At 54.1% G+C, this 17,607-nt stretch overlaps 1 long non-coding RNA gene across 6 annotated transcripts; it reads right to left on the bottom strand.

Moving 5' to 3' along the window:
* Positions 1 to 5,025: 5,025 nt before the first annotated feature.
* Positions 5,026 to 11,761, bottom strand: LOC127487623 (uncharacterized). 6 transcript variants are annotated; one of them, XR_011389454.1, is made up of 5 exons: positions 11,034 to 11,761; positions 10,866 to 10,933; positions 10,516 to 10,605; positions 10,256 to 10,341; positions 5,026 to 10,116 (listed from the first exon to the last, which is right to left on the bottom strand). It is a non-coding gene; the product is annotated as an uncharacterized lncRNA (long non-coding RNA). The 6 variants fall into 6 exon arrangements; XR_011389452.1 differs by having other exon boundaries at positions 5,026 to 10,605; positions 11,034 to 11,261; positions 11,477 to 11,761; XR_011389453.1 differs by having other exon boundaries at positions 5,026 to 10,341.
* Positions 11,762 to 17,607: the final 5,846 nt, after the last annotated feature.

Raw genomic sequence — 17,607 nt, forward strand, 5'->3', positions numbered from 1 at the left:
AATTAATTTATTTGCGAGACAGAGTGACAGAAAGACAGAGACCACATCTGCTGACTCTGTCTCCCAATGCCTACCGTGGCCAGGGCTGGGCCAGAACAGAGTTGAGAGGCAACAACTGATTTCAGGGCTCCCATGTGGATGGCGGGGACTCAGCTACTTGAGCTAACACCACTGCCCCCTAAAGTCTACATTAACAGGAAGCCAGAGCCCAGAGCTGAACTGGGCTTCAAACCCAGGCCCTCTGACACAGGACGTCAACATCTTGCCCAGCATCTTTACCAGCGGCCTTAACGCCTGCTCCTTTAAAAAAAAAAAAAGATTTTATTTAAAAAAATGAATCTCTCTTGCACCCTTGAAAATTGCAGCTGTCACCGTGAGATTGCCTGTCTCCGCGGCGGTGTTTGTGGGGCTGACAGGTGCCATTTATGTTCATATTTACGCTGCTCCTTTTCTCATTTCTATGAAGCCCGCCCTCTCTCGCCACGTGTCTTAGGAAAATGGAAGCATCTGCTGAGTGGACAGTGTGATTCTTCTCACCCACACCCAGCCTCACTTGTTTCTGTCACGTGCCTGGGAGTCGCTGAGCCCACAAGGGAGGGGCGAGGGTTTCTGATGAGATCCCTGGAGGGGAAACACTGGGGTGTCGTCGTCTTGTCCATCAGGGAGCTTTGGAGACTGGTGCGTGCGTTGGAGCTGGTGCATGTGTTGGAGCCCGGTGCACCTCCCGCGGGCGGGGCCCCCAGCAGGACTCGGCAAGGGGCTCACTCTGGCTCGGAGTGGTCAGGAGCGCTCTGTTGGGACAGCCTCCAGCAACAGGTCATGGAGAGGCAATCCATGGAGGGGAAGGACGTAACCATTGTCCGCCTCCCACCCTGTCTGGGAAGAAGGAAAGCACTGCCCCACATGGGACCCTGCAGCTTGTCCCTGGGCGGGGGCGTGGCCGTCATGCGTAGATCAGCAAAGGCAGGAGGAACCTCCACTGTGCAGACCCACGGGGCCTGTGGCCTTGGTCAGGGTGGAGGTGGCGAGGTCCCTGGAAAGCAGATGCACTGCTTCGGTGCTCAGTTTCCAGAGGTTGAAACAAAGGCGACAGGCACAGCCACAACTGCCTCGGCCTGCAGGCTGTCAAGTGGAAGCCGCTGTTGCCGGTGTCCTCTGGGGGTGAGCCGTGTGGAGGGTGTGGCTTCAGAAGCTGGAGACACTCCGGGGGCAGTGGGGGCCGGCGAGTTACACCCAGGGCAGTGAGCCCAGAGTAGCCCCATGGTCTGGACTTGATGGCCTCTCTGCACTGGCCCCTCACCAAGAGGCCGTGCCTTCAGAGATCCCGTGTCCACCATGGCCCTAGGGGCCACATTGTCCCAGGAGCTATTTCTGTTTGGCTGTCAGGGGCCATGGAGAGAAGCCTGGGCTCAGCCTACTGTTGGCCTCCAGTCCTTCCCTGCGTCTCAATCTGGAACACTCTGACACTGCAGGTCTGGGGCTTGCAGCTAGGGGACAGGCAATGGCCCACCTGAGCCCGTGGGGCCCAGGGAGGAAATGGCGCCAGAATCCTGCCACTCAGCCTCCATTCCCTGCCCACAGCTGGTAGCCCCCTGCACCCTGGCAGCCACCCCCGCTCTGCAGCCTTGGTTCAGGGCTGCCCATTCAAGGCCTTGCCACTGCTCCTGCAAAGGGCCTCGCTGGGCTGGGGGAGCAGCCTGCGGCCCAGGCTGGCTTGTCAGGTTCTTTACCTGATTGGTTACCTTACAGCCTGCTGCTGCTCCCCTTGAGTTTTCTAGGTGTTACAGAGGAAAACGTGCACCTTGGCTGCTAAAGATGATGTTTTAACAGTACTGATTCCAGTTATATTCATAGATTCAGAAAAACACAGTTCAGTACCTGTGTATGAGTTTTCAAAAAGCTACCAGTGAGCTGGGAAGAGACAGAAACTTCCTTAACTTCACAACAACTGGCACACAGCCGTCCCTTGGTGTCCACAGAGGATTGGTTCCAGAATGCCCCGAAGCCCCAACACCAAAATCCCAAGATGCTCTGGTCCCACTTTACAATGATGCAGTGTTTGCACAGAGCCCAAGCCCATCCTCCCGGGTACTTCAGCTCATCACTGGAAGGTTTATAGTACCTGGCACCATGTGATGCTCTCTAAACCATTGTTGGCACTGCTTTATTTAGGGAATGAGGAGAAGGCAAAAAAGTTGGTCCATGCTCAGTACACACCCAGTTTTTTCCTGAATTTAATTAATTAATTTATTTAAAGATTTATTTATTTATTTAAAGATTTATTAATTTACATGAAAGGCAGAGGGACAGAGAGAAAGGGAGAAAGTTCTTCCATCCATTGACCTTTTCCCCAAATGGCCACAGTATCTCAGGCTGGGTCAGGCCAAGGCTAGAAGCCAGGAGCCAGGAACTCCCCCTGGATCTCCCACATAATGGCAGGGGCACAAGAACTTGGGTCATCTTTTGCTGCCTTCGCAGGTGCATCAGCAGGGAGCTGGTGGGAAGCAGAGCAGCTGGGACTTGAACTGACACTGAGATGCTACACAGGCACCACAAGGGGCAGTGTTGAGCCACAACCTCGGCCCCTCTGAATATTCTTGACCTGAGGTTGGCTGCATGGATGAATATGGAACCTGTGAATAGGGGGTGAAGGGCCCACTGTATTACAGAAGTCCCTAGCAACCAACGCACTTGGGAAAGGCATTTTGGAATATTCTTACTGTGGGGAGGAGCCAGCTGTAAAGTCCACATTTTCCCTACTGTTCCAGGGTCTTAATGAAGACTAGATTTGAGATCTGACTAAGCCCTGAGGAATGACAATGTCGTGATACCTATCAGGATGAGAAGAAGGAAGAGTAGGTCCCAATTCTTTGCAAATGGTAACTTCTCATATAAATATTAAACCTGGCTGATTAACAGGCAAAATAATAGAACTAACCAGGAGCTTACGCAAGGCTTCTGGATAGGTGAGCAGTTCAGATGTCGTTAGCTTCTCTCTACATTAGCAACAATCCACTAGAAAATGAGTCACGGGGTGGGGGGGAACGGCACTGTGGCGTAACGGGTAAAGCTGCCACCTGCAGTGCCGGCATCCCATATGGGCGCCGGTTTAAGTCCTGGCTGCTCCACTTCCAACCCAGCTCTCTGCTATGGCCTGGAAATGCAGTAGAAGATGGCCCAAGTCCTTGGGCCCCTGCACCCATGTGGGAGACCTGGAAGAAGCTCCTGGCTCCTGGCTTCGGATTGGCGAAGCTCCGGCCATTGCAGCCATCTGGGGAGTGAACCAGCGGATGGAAGACCTCTCTCTGTCTCTCTCTCTCTCTGCCTCTCCTTCTCTCTCTGTGTAACTCTGCCTTTCAAATAAATAAATAAATCTTTAAAAAGAAAATGAGTCACAAGGCTCCCTGGCTGGTGGCCACATCAAGGTGGAGGCCGTGAGCCCCGAGAGGCACAGAAGCCCCCCGCCCTTCCCCGTGCCTGGCCGCATGCAGCCTGGGGTGTGCTTGCTGCTGAGCTGCGCCCTGAAGGCAAAGCTTGTAAGTAGCCTGTGTGAAACACGGCACTCTGCTTCTGGTCTCGCTCCTAAGACTGGGACATGTGGAGGATGCCTCGCTTTATACGGGGTCTGGGGAGAAAATGAGGCTCGAAGCGCTGCTGCAGGTCCAAGCGCAGAAGCAATAGCAGAATTGCCTCTGACCTACAGATTGCTAAGATTTTCTTCCAGTAGTCCCCTAGTAGCTGGCTGCTACCCAAACTCTCAATTGGTCCAATCAAATGATGAGACACTGACAACTAAATTACTGGAAAAGGCAGTGAATAACCACTTACGAGCAAATGCAGTGTAAAAACACTACTATTTTTGAAACGCTATAAAATGCCTTAGAAGAATACGTTCTTAATGAAGTGACCATGTAATTGAAAGGAAAAAAAAGTCACTGTTGGCAACAGCAAAAAACCTAGAAAGCGTCCTAGCATCAACCTAACAGAGAAGGCACAGGGCCCTTGTGTAGGAAAAACAACCAAAAAGAAAAAGGAGTCATTAAAATAATACAGAGATGTTGTACGCATGGGCATGAAGTCTTAATGTCACAAGGCTGTTCTTCCTTCTGGAGTCATCTGTTTGTTAACACAATCTTTTTTTTTTAGATTTATTTTATTTATTTGAAATACAGAGTTACAAAGAGAGGTAGAGACAGAAAGAAAGGTCTTCAATCTGCTGGTTCACTCCCCAGATGGCTGCAATGGCTGGAGCTGCGCCGATCCAAAGCCAGGAGCCAGGAGCTTCTTCCGGTCTCCCACGCAGGTGCAGGGGCCCAAGGACTTGGGCCATTTTCCACTGCTTTCCCAGGCCACAGCAGAGCTGGATTGAAAGTGGAGCAGCCGGGACTAGAACTGGCGACCATATGGGAGGCCAGTGCTTCAGGCCAAGGCTTTAACCTGCTGCACCACAGCGCTGGCCCCGTTAATTCAATCTGGATCAAAATTCCATCAGAAACTGTCGAAGGCCGACGCAGTGGCTCAATAGGCTAATCCTCCGCCTAGCGGTGCCGGCACACGGGGTTCTAGTCCCAGTCGGGGCGCCGGATTCTTTCCCGGTTGCCCCTCTTCCAGGCCAGCTCTCTGCTGTGGCCAGGGAGGGCAGTGGAGGATGGCCCAAGTGCTTGGGCCCTGCACCCCATGGGAGACCAGGAGAAGCACCTGGTTCCTGCCTTTGGATCAGCGCGGTGCGCCGGCCGCAGCGCACCGGCCGCGGCGGCCATTGGAGGGTGAACCAATGGCAAAGGAAGACCTTTCTCTCTGTCTCTCTCTCTCACTGTCCACTCTGCCTGTTAAAAAAGAAAAAAGAAACTGTCGAAGAATCAGTGAGTTGATTGTGAAATGTATGGAAGGGAGATCTTCTGGAGGGAGAGTCATTCTAAAAAAGAAAAAAAAAACTCTCTTTTTTTAAAGATGTATTTATTTGTTTGAAAGTCAGAGTTACAGAAAAAGAAACAGAGAAGCAGAGAGAGAGAGAGGTCTTCCATCCGCTGGTTCACTCCCCAGTTGGCCACAATAGATAAGCTGCGCCAATTGGAAGGAAGTCAGGAGCCAGGAGCTTCTTCCAGGTCTCCCACATGGGTGCAGGGGCCCAAGCACTTGAGCCATCTTCTACTGCTTTCCCTGGCCATAACAAAGAGCTGGATTGTAAGTGGAGCACCCAGGACTTGAACCAGCGCCCATATGGGATGCCGGCACTGCAGGCGGAGGTTTTACCCACTAAGCCACAGCGCCGGTCCCATCTTTCTCTTTATTGATTTGCGATAGATAGATGATAGAATGGGAGAACTCTCATCCGCCGGTTCAGTCCTCAGATGCCCATGGTGACCAGGACTGGCCTGAAGCTGAGGCCTGGGAACTCAGTTCAGGTCTCCCACATGGATGGCAGGGACCTAACTACTTGAGCCGTCACTGCTGCCTCCTGGAGTCTGCATTAGCAAGAAGCTGGAGTCAGGAGCCAGAGCCAAGGATCAAACCCCGGAACTCTGGCGTGGGATGTAGGCATCGTAACCAGTGTCTCAGCAGCTCGGCCAAACGCCTGCCCCAGGAAGGCCTCTGAAACAAAACCGCACATGCAAACCAGGGGTGCAAAACTTATGCATGTGGCTATATCAGAATGAAGGCTGTGTGTTCAGCAGAGAAGACCACAGCCCATGGCAACAGAGAACAGGCGAGGAGAGCACATTTGTGATGGCTACAGATGCTCAAGGGGTCTCTGACAGGCTGTAGAAAGGCCTGCCAGTCAATACAAAGGGACACGTAACCCAGCAGAAAAACGAGACAGGGGCAGAAAAGGTGGCTCTCAGAAGGGGGTGCCCAGGCCTAGCAAGTGTCTGAAGAGACTCAGACACATCTGATGGCAAAGGAACACAACGTCAAGCATGAGTTAGATGCCCCGTACCCCCAGCAGAGTGGCAACGGCAAACAGGTGACTGGCAGCAAGTGTCCGTGCCCACGTGTGCTGCAACTTTCAGGAGGCTGGCCAGGGGGCAGGCAGTTCTGGTGATCGGTGCTTAGCAAGAATGCAGTGTGCAGGTGCCCTTTGACCCAGCAACCCTAGAGCAGTGTCTACAGGGCTGCCCGAGGGGACCTGCTGCTATGAGGTTTCACACAGTGAAACACAACTTCCAATGTGGTGGCATTTGGAGGTAGGGCCTTTGGTCAGTGATTAGTTCTTGGGGGTGGAGTCCTCCCCAGTGGAATGAGTGCCCCTATACAAGGCCTGTCCTTGCCCCTTCTACCTGTGCACCCTCAGCAGACACAGAATCTGTCAGCACCTTGGCCTTGAACTTCCCGGAGCTGTGAGAAATGAATTTCTGTTGTTCCTAAGCCATTCTGTTAATGGTATTTTGTCGCAGCAATGCCAACAGATGAAGACAAATGCTCTGCTTATTTCTGCTTATGCTTTTTATGTGTTATTTCTGAGAGCAGGGAGCAGGGACAGACCCTGGGTTCACAGCTGTGGTGTTTATACAGTTCTACAGACAGAGCATGAAGACAATGCTAGGTGAAGAAAGTGGAATAGGATGGAGGTGGTAGCCCAGCACGGGTTGTAACTTACACAGGTTGTGTAAGTCCACAGCACAGTTTTCTGCCTGCACACTTGGAGGGACAAGGGCAACTCTAAGGGCGGGTCTGATTTGTTAGAGTATGCCCTGATCGCTTCTTGGCCTTTTGGCTAAGATCAAGTGCAGAGTATGCCTGAGAGGCAGAGGATGGGAAGGTGGATATAGCAAGAAGGAAAAAAATTTTGTAGGAAAAAATGTCAGGAGCTTGCATGCATTTGCGTTAGCAAAATCGGAGGTTTAGAAGGTTAAGCATCCGCCTACAGCACCCGCTTCCCATATGGGTGCTGGTTCAGATCCCGGCTGCTCCTTTTCTGATCCAGCTCTCTGCTATAGCTTGGAAAAGCAGTGGAAGATGGCCTAAGACCCAAAGGAAGCACCTGGCTCCTGGCTTCAGATTGGCCCTGCTCTGGCCATATGGGGAGTGAACCAGCAGATGGAAGACCTCTCTCTCTCTCTCTCTCTTCTCTCTCTGTAACTCTGCCTGGCAAATAAATAATTTTTTTTTAAAAAAAAGCTGTGATCCCAGGAGCATGGTTTTAGGGTACGTCTCTGAAGCTGAGGTCCAGATAAAAGAGTTCCCAGTTTTAAAATCAATTTGTAACCGGCGCCGCAGCTCACTAGGCTAATCCTCCGCCTTGCGGCGCTGGCACACCGGGTTCCGGTCCCGGTCGGGGCACCGGATTCTGTCCCAGTTGCCCCTCTTCCAGGCCAGCTCTCTGCTGTGGCCAGGGAGGGCAGTGGAGGATGGCCCAAGTGCTTGGGCCCTGCACCCCATGGGAGACCAGGAGAAGCACCTGGCTCCTGCCTTTGGATCAGCGCGGTGTGCCGGCCGCGGCGGCCATTGGAGGGTGAACCAACGGCAAAAGGAAGACCTTTCTCTCTGTCTCTCTCTCTCTCACTGTCCACTCTGCCTGTCAAAAAAAAAAAAAAAAAAGAAAAAATCAATTCGTAAGAGTCATTTCTTATGATATGGAGAAGGTATTAAACACAGGTAGATGGGAAAACAGGATTTTAATCTAGGGAAAGAGAAATCTTAATCCATATCAGGTCCCAGACCCTGTGAGGAATTCCTGGTGATTTAGAAATTATTAAAAAATTAAAAGAACAGGTAGTTGCATGTTGTCTCAATGATGTAAGGAAGAAAAAGACAGGGAGGTGTAGTGACAATATGAAAACTCGCCCCCTGCTGTTTAAGTGCAGTGACTGTGCCGTGGGCTTTACGCAGGGAGTCTTATTGCCCACAGCCACCCACTGCAACTGATGGGCCTGGACTTCCGATGGTCGTGACCTGGTGAGCCGGCCGTGAGCTGAAGGTGCTAGGGGCTGAGCAGCACACTCTACAGCACTGCGGTTTTCCCTGTGTGGCCGCACGGCTGGCTGGAGGACTGCACTGCCTACCATCAGCCTGGCAACAGACCAAAGTTACTAACACGTGGAAGCTGCAGCACAGTACTGCGTGTGTGTTGCTTTCGTAACACTGCAGTCGGGAATCCCTAAGCAGAGCCATCATACAGCGGGGCCAGCTGCATTTCCAGGATAGGACTGAGGCTCTGGACCCTGTTTAAGAGAGGAAAGTAAGAACTTACTAGAATCACAGAACACTGTGTTGAACCCAGGCTGCCGGCATTCAAAGCCAGTGCCTGTGCCTTGACCCAGTGATGTGGCCGTGGGCTGGATCTCTGCAAAGAAAGGATTGTTCCACGGTAGAACTAGTGCAGCTTTGGTCCGTTTCCTGTAACTCTGATGGAATACCTAAGGCTGGGTGCTTGTAAGGAAGACAAGTTTACCTCCTTTCGCTCACAATTTTAGAGGCTGAGAGTCCAAGGAGCATGGCCCTGGCTCTGGGAAGGGCCTCGCAGAGAATGGCATCAGCCTGGGCACTTGAGGGAGAGGAGACACAGTGACACAGAAAGCCAGCAGGGGTCCGTAACCACCTCCTACTGGGCCCCGCCTCTTAAAGGTCCCACTGCCTATTTATTTATTTATTTATTTGAAAGTCAGAGTTATAGGGAAACAGAGAGAAAGAGGTCTTCCATCCGCTGGTTCACCCCTGAGATGGCCACAATGGCCAAGATGTGCTGATCTGAAGCCAGGAGCCTGGAGCCATAGCAGAGAGCTGGCTTGGAAGTGGAGCAGCTGGGACTCGAACCTGTGCCCACCTGCATTGCTGGCTTTACCCACTATGCCCCACCCCCACCCCACTGCCTCTTAACATGGCCCCACCGAGGCTCCAGCACACAAACCCCTGGCAGGGCCGAGCTACATCCAGAACTTAACAGGGCATAGCGAGATGAAGAGCCGCACAGAGGGGCCGGCACAAGGTCCTAAGACAAGGGGAAAATCATCATAAACGGAAGGGGCTTGTAACAACTTTGACCCTCCCAGACAGGGTGTTCCCAGCAAAGTGAAAACGACATCTCACTTTGTGGGTCATTAGAGCATTGACACTCCATAATGCAGCCTCACCTCACACAGTAATTAAGCTGTGAAAGATAAACATATGTAACAAGCGCTGGTGCTGGTGAGCGCAGGGGACAGGCACAGTCCAGCGTGCAGCTGGTGGAAGCCCTGGGTGTGCACACCTGGGTAGCGAGCAGACATCCCGTCATGCAGTCAGGATGCAGCAGCCCTCTCTCCTGCTGCACCCCTCTTTAGAGTGCACTCGGTGGGAGGCGGCAGTGTCTACTTCAGGTGAAAACCGGGCCAGGTGTCAGGACCCGCCTGCTCATGCTCAGGTGTGCGGCCCACACACCATTCAGAGATTAGTTTAACCTAAAGTCCCGATGGGGCAGGAGGCCACTGCCTTCTTAGTTCACCTGTAGCTTCTACCCTACTCCCACCCTGCCTGCTGGCGTGGACCGCTTCCTGCTTTCAGCCGTCTGTCTTGCATGGGTGGTTTGACAGCTCGTGGAAGGTTCCACGTGACCTCTGCCGACTGCAACTCCCGCGATGAGAAGGACGCTGCGTTCCTGCAGACGGCCGCTCCTGGGATCCTCAGCATCTGTCTTCTGCACTGTTCTCTGCACGCAGGCTCCTCTGTGAGTGCCCACTTCCTCTCAGCCTGGGGATCCGGGGAGCACCTGGCATCCTCGACCCTGAGGGACTCTGGGAAGTGGGCTGTTCCCAGGGCAGCACCCTCTGGACTCCCTTCTCTTGGCAATGCCTTGGGTGACACTGGATCCCTCTAGCATCAGACCCCAGTGCACAGTCTCCAGGGCCTCCAAGTGAGCCTGGAAGCATTCACACATGTCCCCCTTGTGTGGGGACAGTGAGCATTTACAGAATGGCTAAGACTCTCCAAACATAACCCAGACTCTCTCCTCCAAAGTCCCCTCTCAGCACCTTTATGTCCTCCTGGACAGGGCGGGGGTCGGGCGGAACTGGCGTGCAGGCTGACTTTGAGCAGGTGCACCTCGTTTTGAAATCCACAGCAATTCCATCTTGGAGTGACCATTCATCCAGCTTACGTGTTTGAGCTCCAGTGTATTTTGAGTGGTCCACACGAAAGGTTCTGGGTATGCAGAGGTGCCTGATAAGGGGTCTGGTGAGGAATTGAGGGAGCCGATGGGGGTGGGGTGGGCAAAGGCAGCATCTGCCCTATGACCCCAGGGCAACTCTCATGGAATAAATGCAGTGGACTGAATACTTACCATGACCAAGCCCAGGGCTGGGCAGTGGTGTCCTCTAGGAATGTGCATTGTAAGTGACAGAAAACCCCACATCAGCAGGCTTAGACCTGGAAGGGAATGTTACTGACCAGCGACAACTGGATGCAGGAAAGGCTTGATGTAGGCATCCCAGTGAGGTCACAAGAACCAGCTTCTGTGCTCGGGACCTCTCTCGGTTCTGCCATTGGATTCACCCTGAGCCTGGCCCCCACCATGGAAGTAGACAGCCGCAGCGTCCTCACCACCCGTCCTAGAGAGAAGCACCAGGCCTTCCTGATGGACGTTCATGCTGGGCCAATCCTGTGTCTTGATCCTGGTTTCCTGTTTCCTCCCTGTTGAGAGGATGGGAAAGTTGAGTAGCAAGGTGCAGGGCAGAGGCGGTGATGGGATGGGAAGCATCTCCAGTCCACGCTGTGGACACCTTGTTGGGGGCTGTTTCAAAGCAGGCAGACAGAGGCTTTGCCTGGGGGCACCTCCCCCACCCCCTTCCAGAAATTGCACTGGGGATCAACACTGAAGGAAGGGACTGCCAAGGTTCCTCAACAGGGAGGCGCCTGGGCCCATTCCGGCCTCCCACTCTCCCACTCCTCACCCCCTGCTGTGCGGATGCGAACATTTTCCCAAACACGCTGCGGGGGGTGGGTACTAGTGTGCTCTTTCCTGGAACAATGGAGAATTGTGGTCGATTTTAGGACATTCAATCCCTCTCGCGAATTCCTGACAAAAATCCCTCCCAGGGTGCCGTCCAAACCGCTCCTGCCTTCTCTCCTCCGCGGCTCCCACGCGGCTCCACGCCCTTCCCCGCAGGCTCCGGTGTGTGTGGTGTGTGTTCGCTCTTCGGCGTGGCTCCCGCTCGAGGACGAGGTGTCCCTCGGTTCCGCCAACTGCACAGGAGACATTTTTTGTGGTCCTGGGGCCGCAGTATGATGCTGGTTTTTCTGAGTAACGTTGAAAAGCCGCCTCGCCCCTGGCGCACGGAGTTTGGCCTCTGGGGAGGAAGTGGTGGCGCGGTTCGACTGAGTAACTCCGGGAATCTGCCTCCTTCCCACGAGCGTCTTCGGGGACGTGTCCGAAGGGGCAGCCCCGCGGGCGCTCGGGACCCGCCGGCGCTGGGGTGGCGGGATTTCTCCAGCGCGAGTGGCGTGTCCCGCTGCACCCCCGCGGCGTGTCCCGCTGCACCCCCGCCTGGCCCACCACGCCCACCTGCACCCCAAGGGTCCCGACAGTGTAGACAACGGCTGCATGAAGGGGCAGCGTCCTGCGGCAGCAGAGACCGGGAGTGGGACAATCTGTCTGTGACGCTCTTGTTCCTGGAACCCCGCCCGGTGCCGTGCCGCGCTGCTCGCCCTCAGGGCCCGCCAGCTCTGGGTCCCAGCCGTTCTGGGGTCTTCTCCCACGGAAATCCTACCCCCGCTGAGTTCCTGCGTCTGGGGGCAGGGGGCAGCTCCTGGGCTCCTCCCCTTCCCTGGGCCCCTGGCGGCGCCTGCCGCCGGGCCCGCCGCAGACTCGGGAGCGGCTAGGACCTGTGGCTCCGGAGTGATTTCTTAAGATCAGATCAGTTCGCAATCCTGTGGAAAATGCGCCCAAGACTTGCGAGCCCCTCTGAATAAGCCCGCAGCTCCTCGGTCACGTCCCGCGGCCCGGTCTGTGGCCCTGACCTCACCTCCCGACTCCAGGGCCCCCCCCCCCCCCTGCCATCCTGGCTCCCTGCCACTCACCACCGGGGACTCGGCTCAGGGGATTAGAGCAGCTGCCTTCTCCGGACGGTGTTCTCTCAGCACTTATGCTCAGAGCATGGGCATGCAGCTGTGCGCAAGAGGGAACACACATGTTCCAGAGAGTTGGACAGAAAGCAGATGCAGAGTGCCAGTGAGGGGCCAAGGAGAAAAGCAAGGTGGGTGCAGAGGGCCGAGTCTGCAGGTGCTGCGGGTTAGAGTGGCTCCAGAATGTTCTGCACACTCAGCTCCAACCACAGCCGATGGAGTCTTTTGGAAAGCGGCTGCATCTACATAGGCCGCGTGCAGCCTCTGTCCTTGTCACCAGTCCCTAAGCAGTAGGGTAGGACAACTCCTTGCAGAGTATTTTGGTTGTATTGGGAATTAAAGTAACCTAGGGATGACTTAAAGTCTATAGGATGTGTGTGTGTGTGTGTGTGTGTGTATGTAGGTTCTTTGCACTGTTTTATAGGAGGGACTTGAGCTTCTGTGGGTTTGGGTGTGTGTGCGGGGGTGGGGAGCCCTGGGGCTACTCCTCCACAGGTACAGAGTGGGGACTGTGTTTTGCATGGCGTAGGCAGGGAACTGAACTGACACCCGCAGAAAATCAGGTGGTATTCTGATGAAGTTGGTGGAGGTGAGTGTTGGGCAGCGGGGGTGGGCGTGTGCATGGCCTGGGTATCGACAGGAAGGAGCTGGGATGGGAGCTGAGCCAGTGAGCAGGTAAGAGCTGAGAGTCAGGAAGGCAGATGCTCTTTAGGGCCTTTTTTTTTTTTTTTTTAAATTGTTTATTTGAAAGGCAGAGTTACAGAGAGGCAGAGGCAGAGACAGAGAGAAAGTTCTTCCATCCACTGGTTTACTCCCCAAATGGCCGCGACAGCTGGAGCTGTGCTGATCTGAAGCCTGGAGCCTGAAGCTTCTTCCAGGTCTCCCACCTGGGTGCAAGGGCCCAAGGACTTGGGCCGTCTTCTACTGCTTTCCCAGGCCATAGCAGAGAGCTGGATCGGAAGTAGAGCAGCCAGGTCTCGGACCGGCACCCATATGGTATGCCAGCACGGCAGGTGGCAGCTTTATTCACTACACCACAGTGCTGGCCCCATGATTAGGGCTTTGTAGACTGATAAGGGCGTGCTCCGTCCACCCTCGCTTCAATGAGGAGCGTAGCCTTGTCACAAGGGGCCTACCCTTGAGAAGCCTGCGCCCACAGCTGTGCTGACAGCCTGCCCTGCTTTCCATGGCCACCCTCTTAGGTCCTTTGAAAAGCGGCTGCTACTCTAACCTGGGACTGTCCACGCGCAGCTGCCTGTTGGGTGAGGAGATGCCACTTCTGAGCAGGGCTGAAGGCCCAGTGAGGGGCCTGCACCTGCCATGTCTTTCTCAGAACCTTTGCACCTTGCTGACCCCCGCCATCTGACTGGACGACTCCCTCTACGCCCTCTGTACCCTGTGTCTTCTTGCAGGGAACCAGACCTGTTGTTGGTCTGGAAGGGCTGTGCCTTGGATGGTGAGGCTGACTGGGCTCAGGGCCTGTGGACCCGCCCCCGCCCACCACCACCAAGCCCTGGCCTGTCCCAGGCTGTCAGAGCACACCCTGCACACCTCAGGGGCTTTGAGACTCAGACCATGCAGTGTCCTTTTTTTTTTTTTAAGCTTTATCTCTTTCTGTGTTGTGTTTTTCTCCCAAAGAAATCTTTTATTTAAGGAATACAGACGACATGGATTTCGTAAGTACAACTTTAGGAAATAGTGATTCTTCCCACCATACCAGCCCTCCCACCCACACTCCCACCCCACTCCTCTTCCCTCTTCCATTCCCAGTCCCGTTCTCCACTCAGATCCATTTTCAATTAACTTTATACACTGAAGACCAACTCTATACTAAGTAAAGAGTTCAACAATTTGCGGGGGGGGGGGGGAGGGAACCTTCCTCAACAGTGGAAACAATGGCTGCACCTTGAAATTAATTTCACTTTTTTTTTTTTAAAGAAACTTAATTAACTTTAAAGAAGCACCCAAGAATGATACATCTGTTGAGAGCACTTAGACATAATTATAATACAACTCTTTGAGGACAGAGGTCCTGTATGGGAAGTTAGTGCAGTGATTCCTGTTGTTGATTTAATAATTAGCACTCTTATTTATGATATCATAAAGGTTCTTGACATGAGCTGCCTAGGCCATGGAAGCCTTTTGAGTCCACAAACTCCATCAGTATTTAGACAGGGCCACAAGCAAAGTGCAAGTTCTCTCCTCTATCTCTCTTTTTTTTAAAATTTATTTGACAGGTAGAGTTATAGACAGTGAGAGAGAGAGAGACAGAGAAAAAGGTCGTCCCTCCATTGTTTCACCCCCCAAATGGCCGCTATGGCCGGAACTACACCAATCCGAAGCCAGGAGTCAGGTGCTTCCTTCCGGTCTCTTATGTGGGTGCAGGGGCCCAAGCACCTGGGCCATCCTCCACTGCCCTCCGGGGCCACAGCAGAGAGCTGGACTGGAAGAATGGCAACTGGGACTAGAACTGGTGCCCATATGGGATACCGGTGCCACAGGTGGAGGATTAACCAAGTGAGCCATGGCTCAGTTTACAGAGAAAAGTACCTCCTTCTTTGATGGCCATTTCTTTCCACTGGGGTCTCACTCACGGAGATCCTTCATGTGTTTTTTTTTTTTTTTTTTTTTCCCACAGAGTCTTGGCTTTCCATGCCTGAAATCATGCAGTATTTTGACAGGCCACCTGGATGCCCACCTACCCTCCCAAGCCAGTGACGCGCCCCCCCCCCCCCCCCCCGCCCAGGTAACCACTTGCCAGGGGCCACTTGCAAAGAAGACTTTGCAGGTAGGGCATGGAGACCACCCACAGGCATCTCAAGAGCCAGTCTGCCAAGGGGATGGCAGTTTGTCTCCTGGGGGAGAAGCCAGCTGTGCTTGGTAGGTGGGCCCCCAGTGTGTGCGCCGCCCTCCCGCTGAGTCTGACTGCATTGGGCAGGGTGCTTGGGTTGTGGGAATACATCCTTGGGGGCCTGGCAGAGTTGTGGGTTGTCGAGTGAGGATGCTTAGTTCGTGCTGTGGTGACAAAGTACCTGAGACGTGAAGTACAGGGTCGGGTGCTGCCAGGCTCAGCTGTCTGATAGGCTTGCAAGCTGGCCCCGAGACACTGCACCCTCCAGAGAGGAGGGTCACACTGCTCTCACGTGGTGGGAGCCAGTGCTGCAGAAAAGTGTTTTTATAAGGGCCTTGATCCTGCTCACCAGGGAGAAGCCCTCGGCCTTATCTGCTCTCAAAGGTTCCCTCTTAATATTTTTCACCTGCGCCATTCAGAGTCAATGCCTGGGGGCTGATTTTGTGGCGCAGCAGGTTAAGCTGCCACTTGCTGTGCTGGCATCCCAGAATGGAGTGCTAGTTGAGTCCCGGCTGCTCTGCTAATGCACGTGGGATCCAGCTCCCTGCTAATGCACCTGGGGAAGCAGCGGAAGCTGGCCCAAGTCCTCGAGCCCCTGCCACCATGTGAGAGAACAGCTGGAGCTCCTGGCCTCTGGCTTCAGCCTGGCCCAGCCCTGGCTGTCAGTCATTCTTGAGTGTGAACCAGCAGATGGCGGATCTCTGTCTTCCTTGCCTGTCTGTCTGTCTGTCTCTCTCTGTCTGTCTCTCCCCCCTCTCTTCCCTCTGCCATTCAAGTAAATAAATAAATCTTTTTTTCAAAAAAAATTTAATGCCTGGAGTCTAGAGGAAGAAGATATATTCAACTTACATTTTTTTAAAGATTTATTTTATTTATTTGGAAGACAGAGTTACAGAGAGAAGTAGAGACAGAGAGAGAGGTCTTCCATCCGCTGGTTCACTCCCCAGATGGCCACAATGGCCGGAGCTGTACCGATCCAAAGCCAGGAACCAGGAGCTTCTTCTGGGTCTCCCACACAGTGCAGGGGCCAAGGACTTGGGCCATGTTCTACTGATTTCTCAGGCCACAGCAGAGAGCTGGATGAGAAGAGGAACAGCCGGGACTCAAACCGGTGCCCATGTGGGATGCCGGTGCTTCAGGCCAGGGCTTTAACCCGCTGCGCCAAAGCACCAGCCCCTCAACTCACATTTTATCCCTGCCCACTCCCCATTTATATCCTCACATGCAAAATACTTCACTCCCAGGGATTCCGAGAGCCTTAACTCCTCCCCAGCTCAAAAGTCACAAGTCCAGAGTCTCACCTCAATCAAATAGGGGTGAGACCTGTGGGGAGCAATCCGGACTAGACTAAGTTACTCGAATTAAGACTTATTCTATGCATCTGCTCTCCCACAATGTGGCGTTGGGAGAGAAGTAAACAGCTTCCGCACAGCTGCCTCCAGTTCAACCAATTAACTGTAGGACTTGCTCCTGATTGGAGAGCAGCGTACTCAGCCGAGTTGGGATTGGCGGAGGAGGACTATAAAGGAGGAGAGAGACGGCATGCACCGGGAACATCTATGGGGAACATCTAAGGGAACCCGTGCAGCCCCCGAGAGACCCGGCCGGCGGTGTGCCGCTCCCCTGCGGAAGTGGGGAATGCGGCCAGGGGGAACTGCCCTTCCACGGAGGTGGAAGGGATAGTAGCCAACCCGGGAAGAACCAGCAGCAAACCCGGGGAGGGCCGAGCAGACAAAAGAACAGCTCAGGGTCCTGTGTTGCTCCTCCACGAAGAGGGGGAGCGACATAATGGTGCCGTGACTCGGATAGAAAACCTAGGACGGATAGGAAACCTAGCTTGGATAGGAAACCTGACTCGGATAGAAAACCTAGGACGGATAGGAAACTTAGGACGGATAGGAAACCTAGGAGGGAAGAAACGGGAAGAACTGGGAAAATATCGGAGAGAGAGACTAGCAAACAGCCTAGGGAAAAGCCGGACGAAAAAGGAGCCGGAAGAAGCTATTGAAAGCCTAGGCATAGACTCGTATACGGACTAGGGGGGGAAGCTGGGAGAAATCTCTAAGGTCGAAAGCGAAAGTGAAAGCTAGAACAAACAGACTCGGATGCGGACTGTGGGGAGAGGCCAGGAGAAATGAGGGAGGAATATTGTTGGAAGAAAGCTTGGGGAAACATACCGGGTAGAGAAAAATGTTAGGGAAATTGAAGCCGCGGGGGGCAGGCCAAGGCGGAAACGAAAGCCACTTTGGGATTCTCAAGTTAGCCCGGGAATAGGGGGCGAAAAGTTAAAACCAGAAGCTGAGACGCAAGCCAGATTGGGATCCGTCTGATTAGCCCGGGGAGCAAAGGACGGGAAGCCAAACCGTGGGGCGGAGACGTACGCTGGGTTGAATTCGCCAGGCTAGCCCGGGGAACTTAGATTGAATCCTAGTGGCGGACACGCAAGCTACACTGTGTTACTCGCGGAAGCCGCCGCGTGCAGAGAGAGCACGGGGCGTGAATAGATAGGGAACGGGGCTGGCGTAGGCCGTGGTTCAGACGCGAAAGGGTTAAGCGTGGAGCCCGCGGACCGCGCAAAGCCGGGAAGCTGCGCAGATGAGGCGCGGGCTGAAGCGGCTCAGAGCCGGCGAGGCGCGGAGAAGCAGCCTCGGGGCGGAGCCCGCTGGCGGGGCGAGGCGCCGGGAAGCTGCGCGGAGCCGTGAAGCTGCCGGCAGGGCGAG

Source organism: Oryctolagus cuniculus, chromosome 6 (assembly GCF_964237555.1).
Source record: "Oryctolagus cuniculus chromosome 6, mOryCun1.1, whole genome shotgun sequence".
Lineage (NCBI taxonomy): Eukaryota > Metazoa > Chordata > Mammalia > Lagomorpha > Leporidae > Oryctolagus > Oryctolagus cuniculus.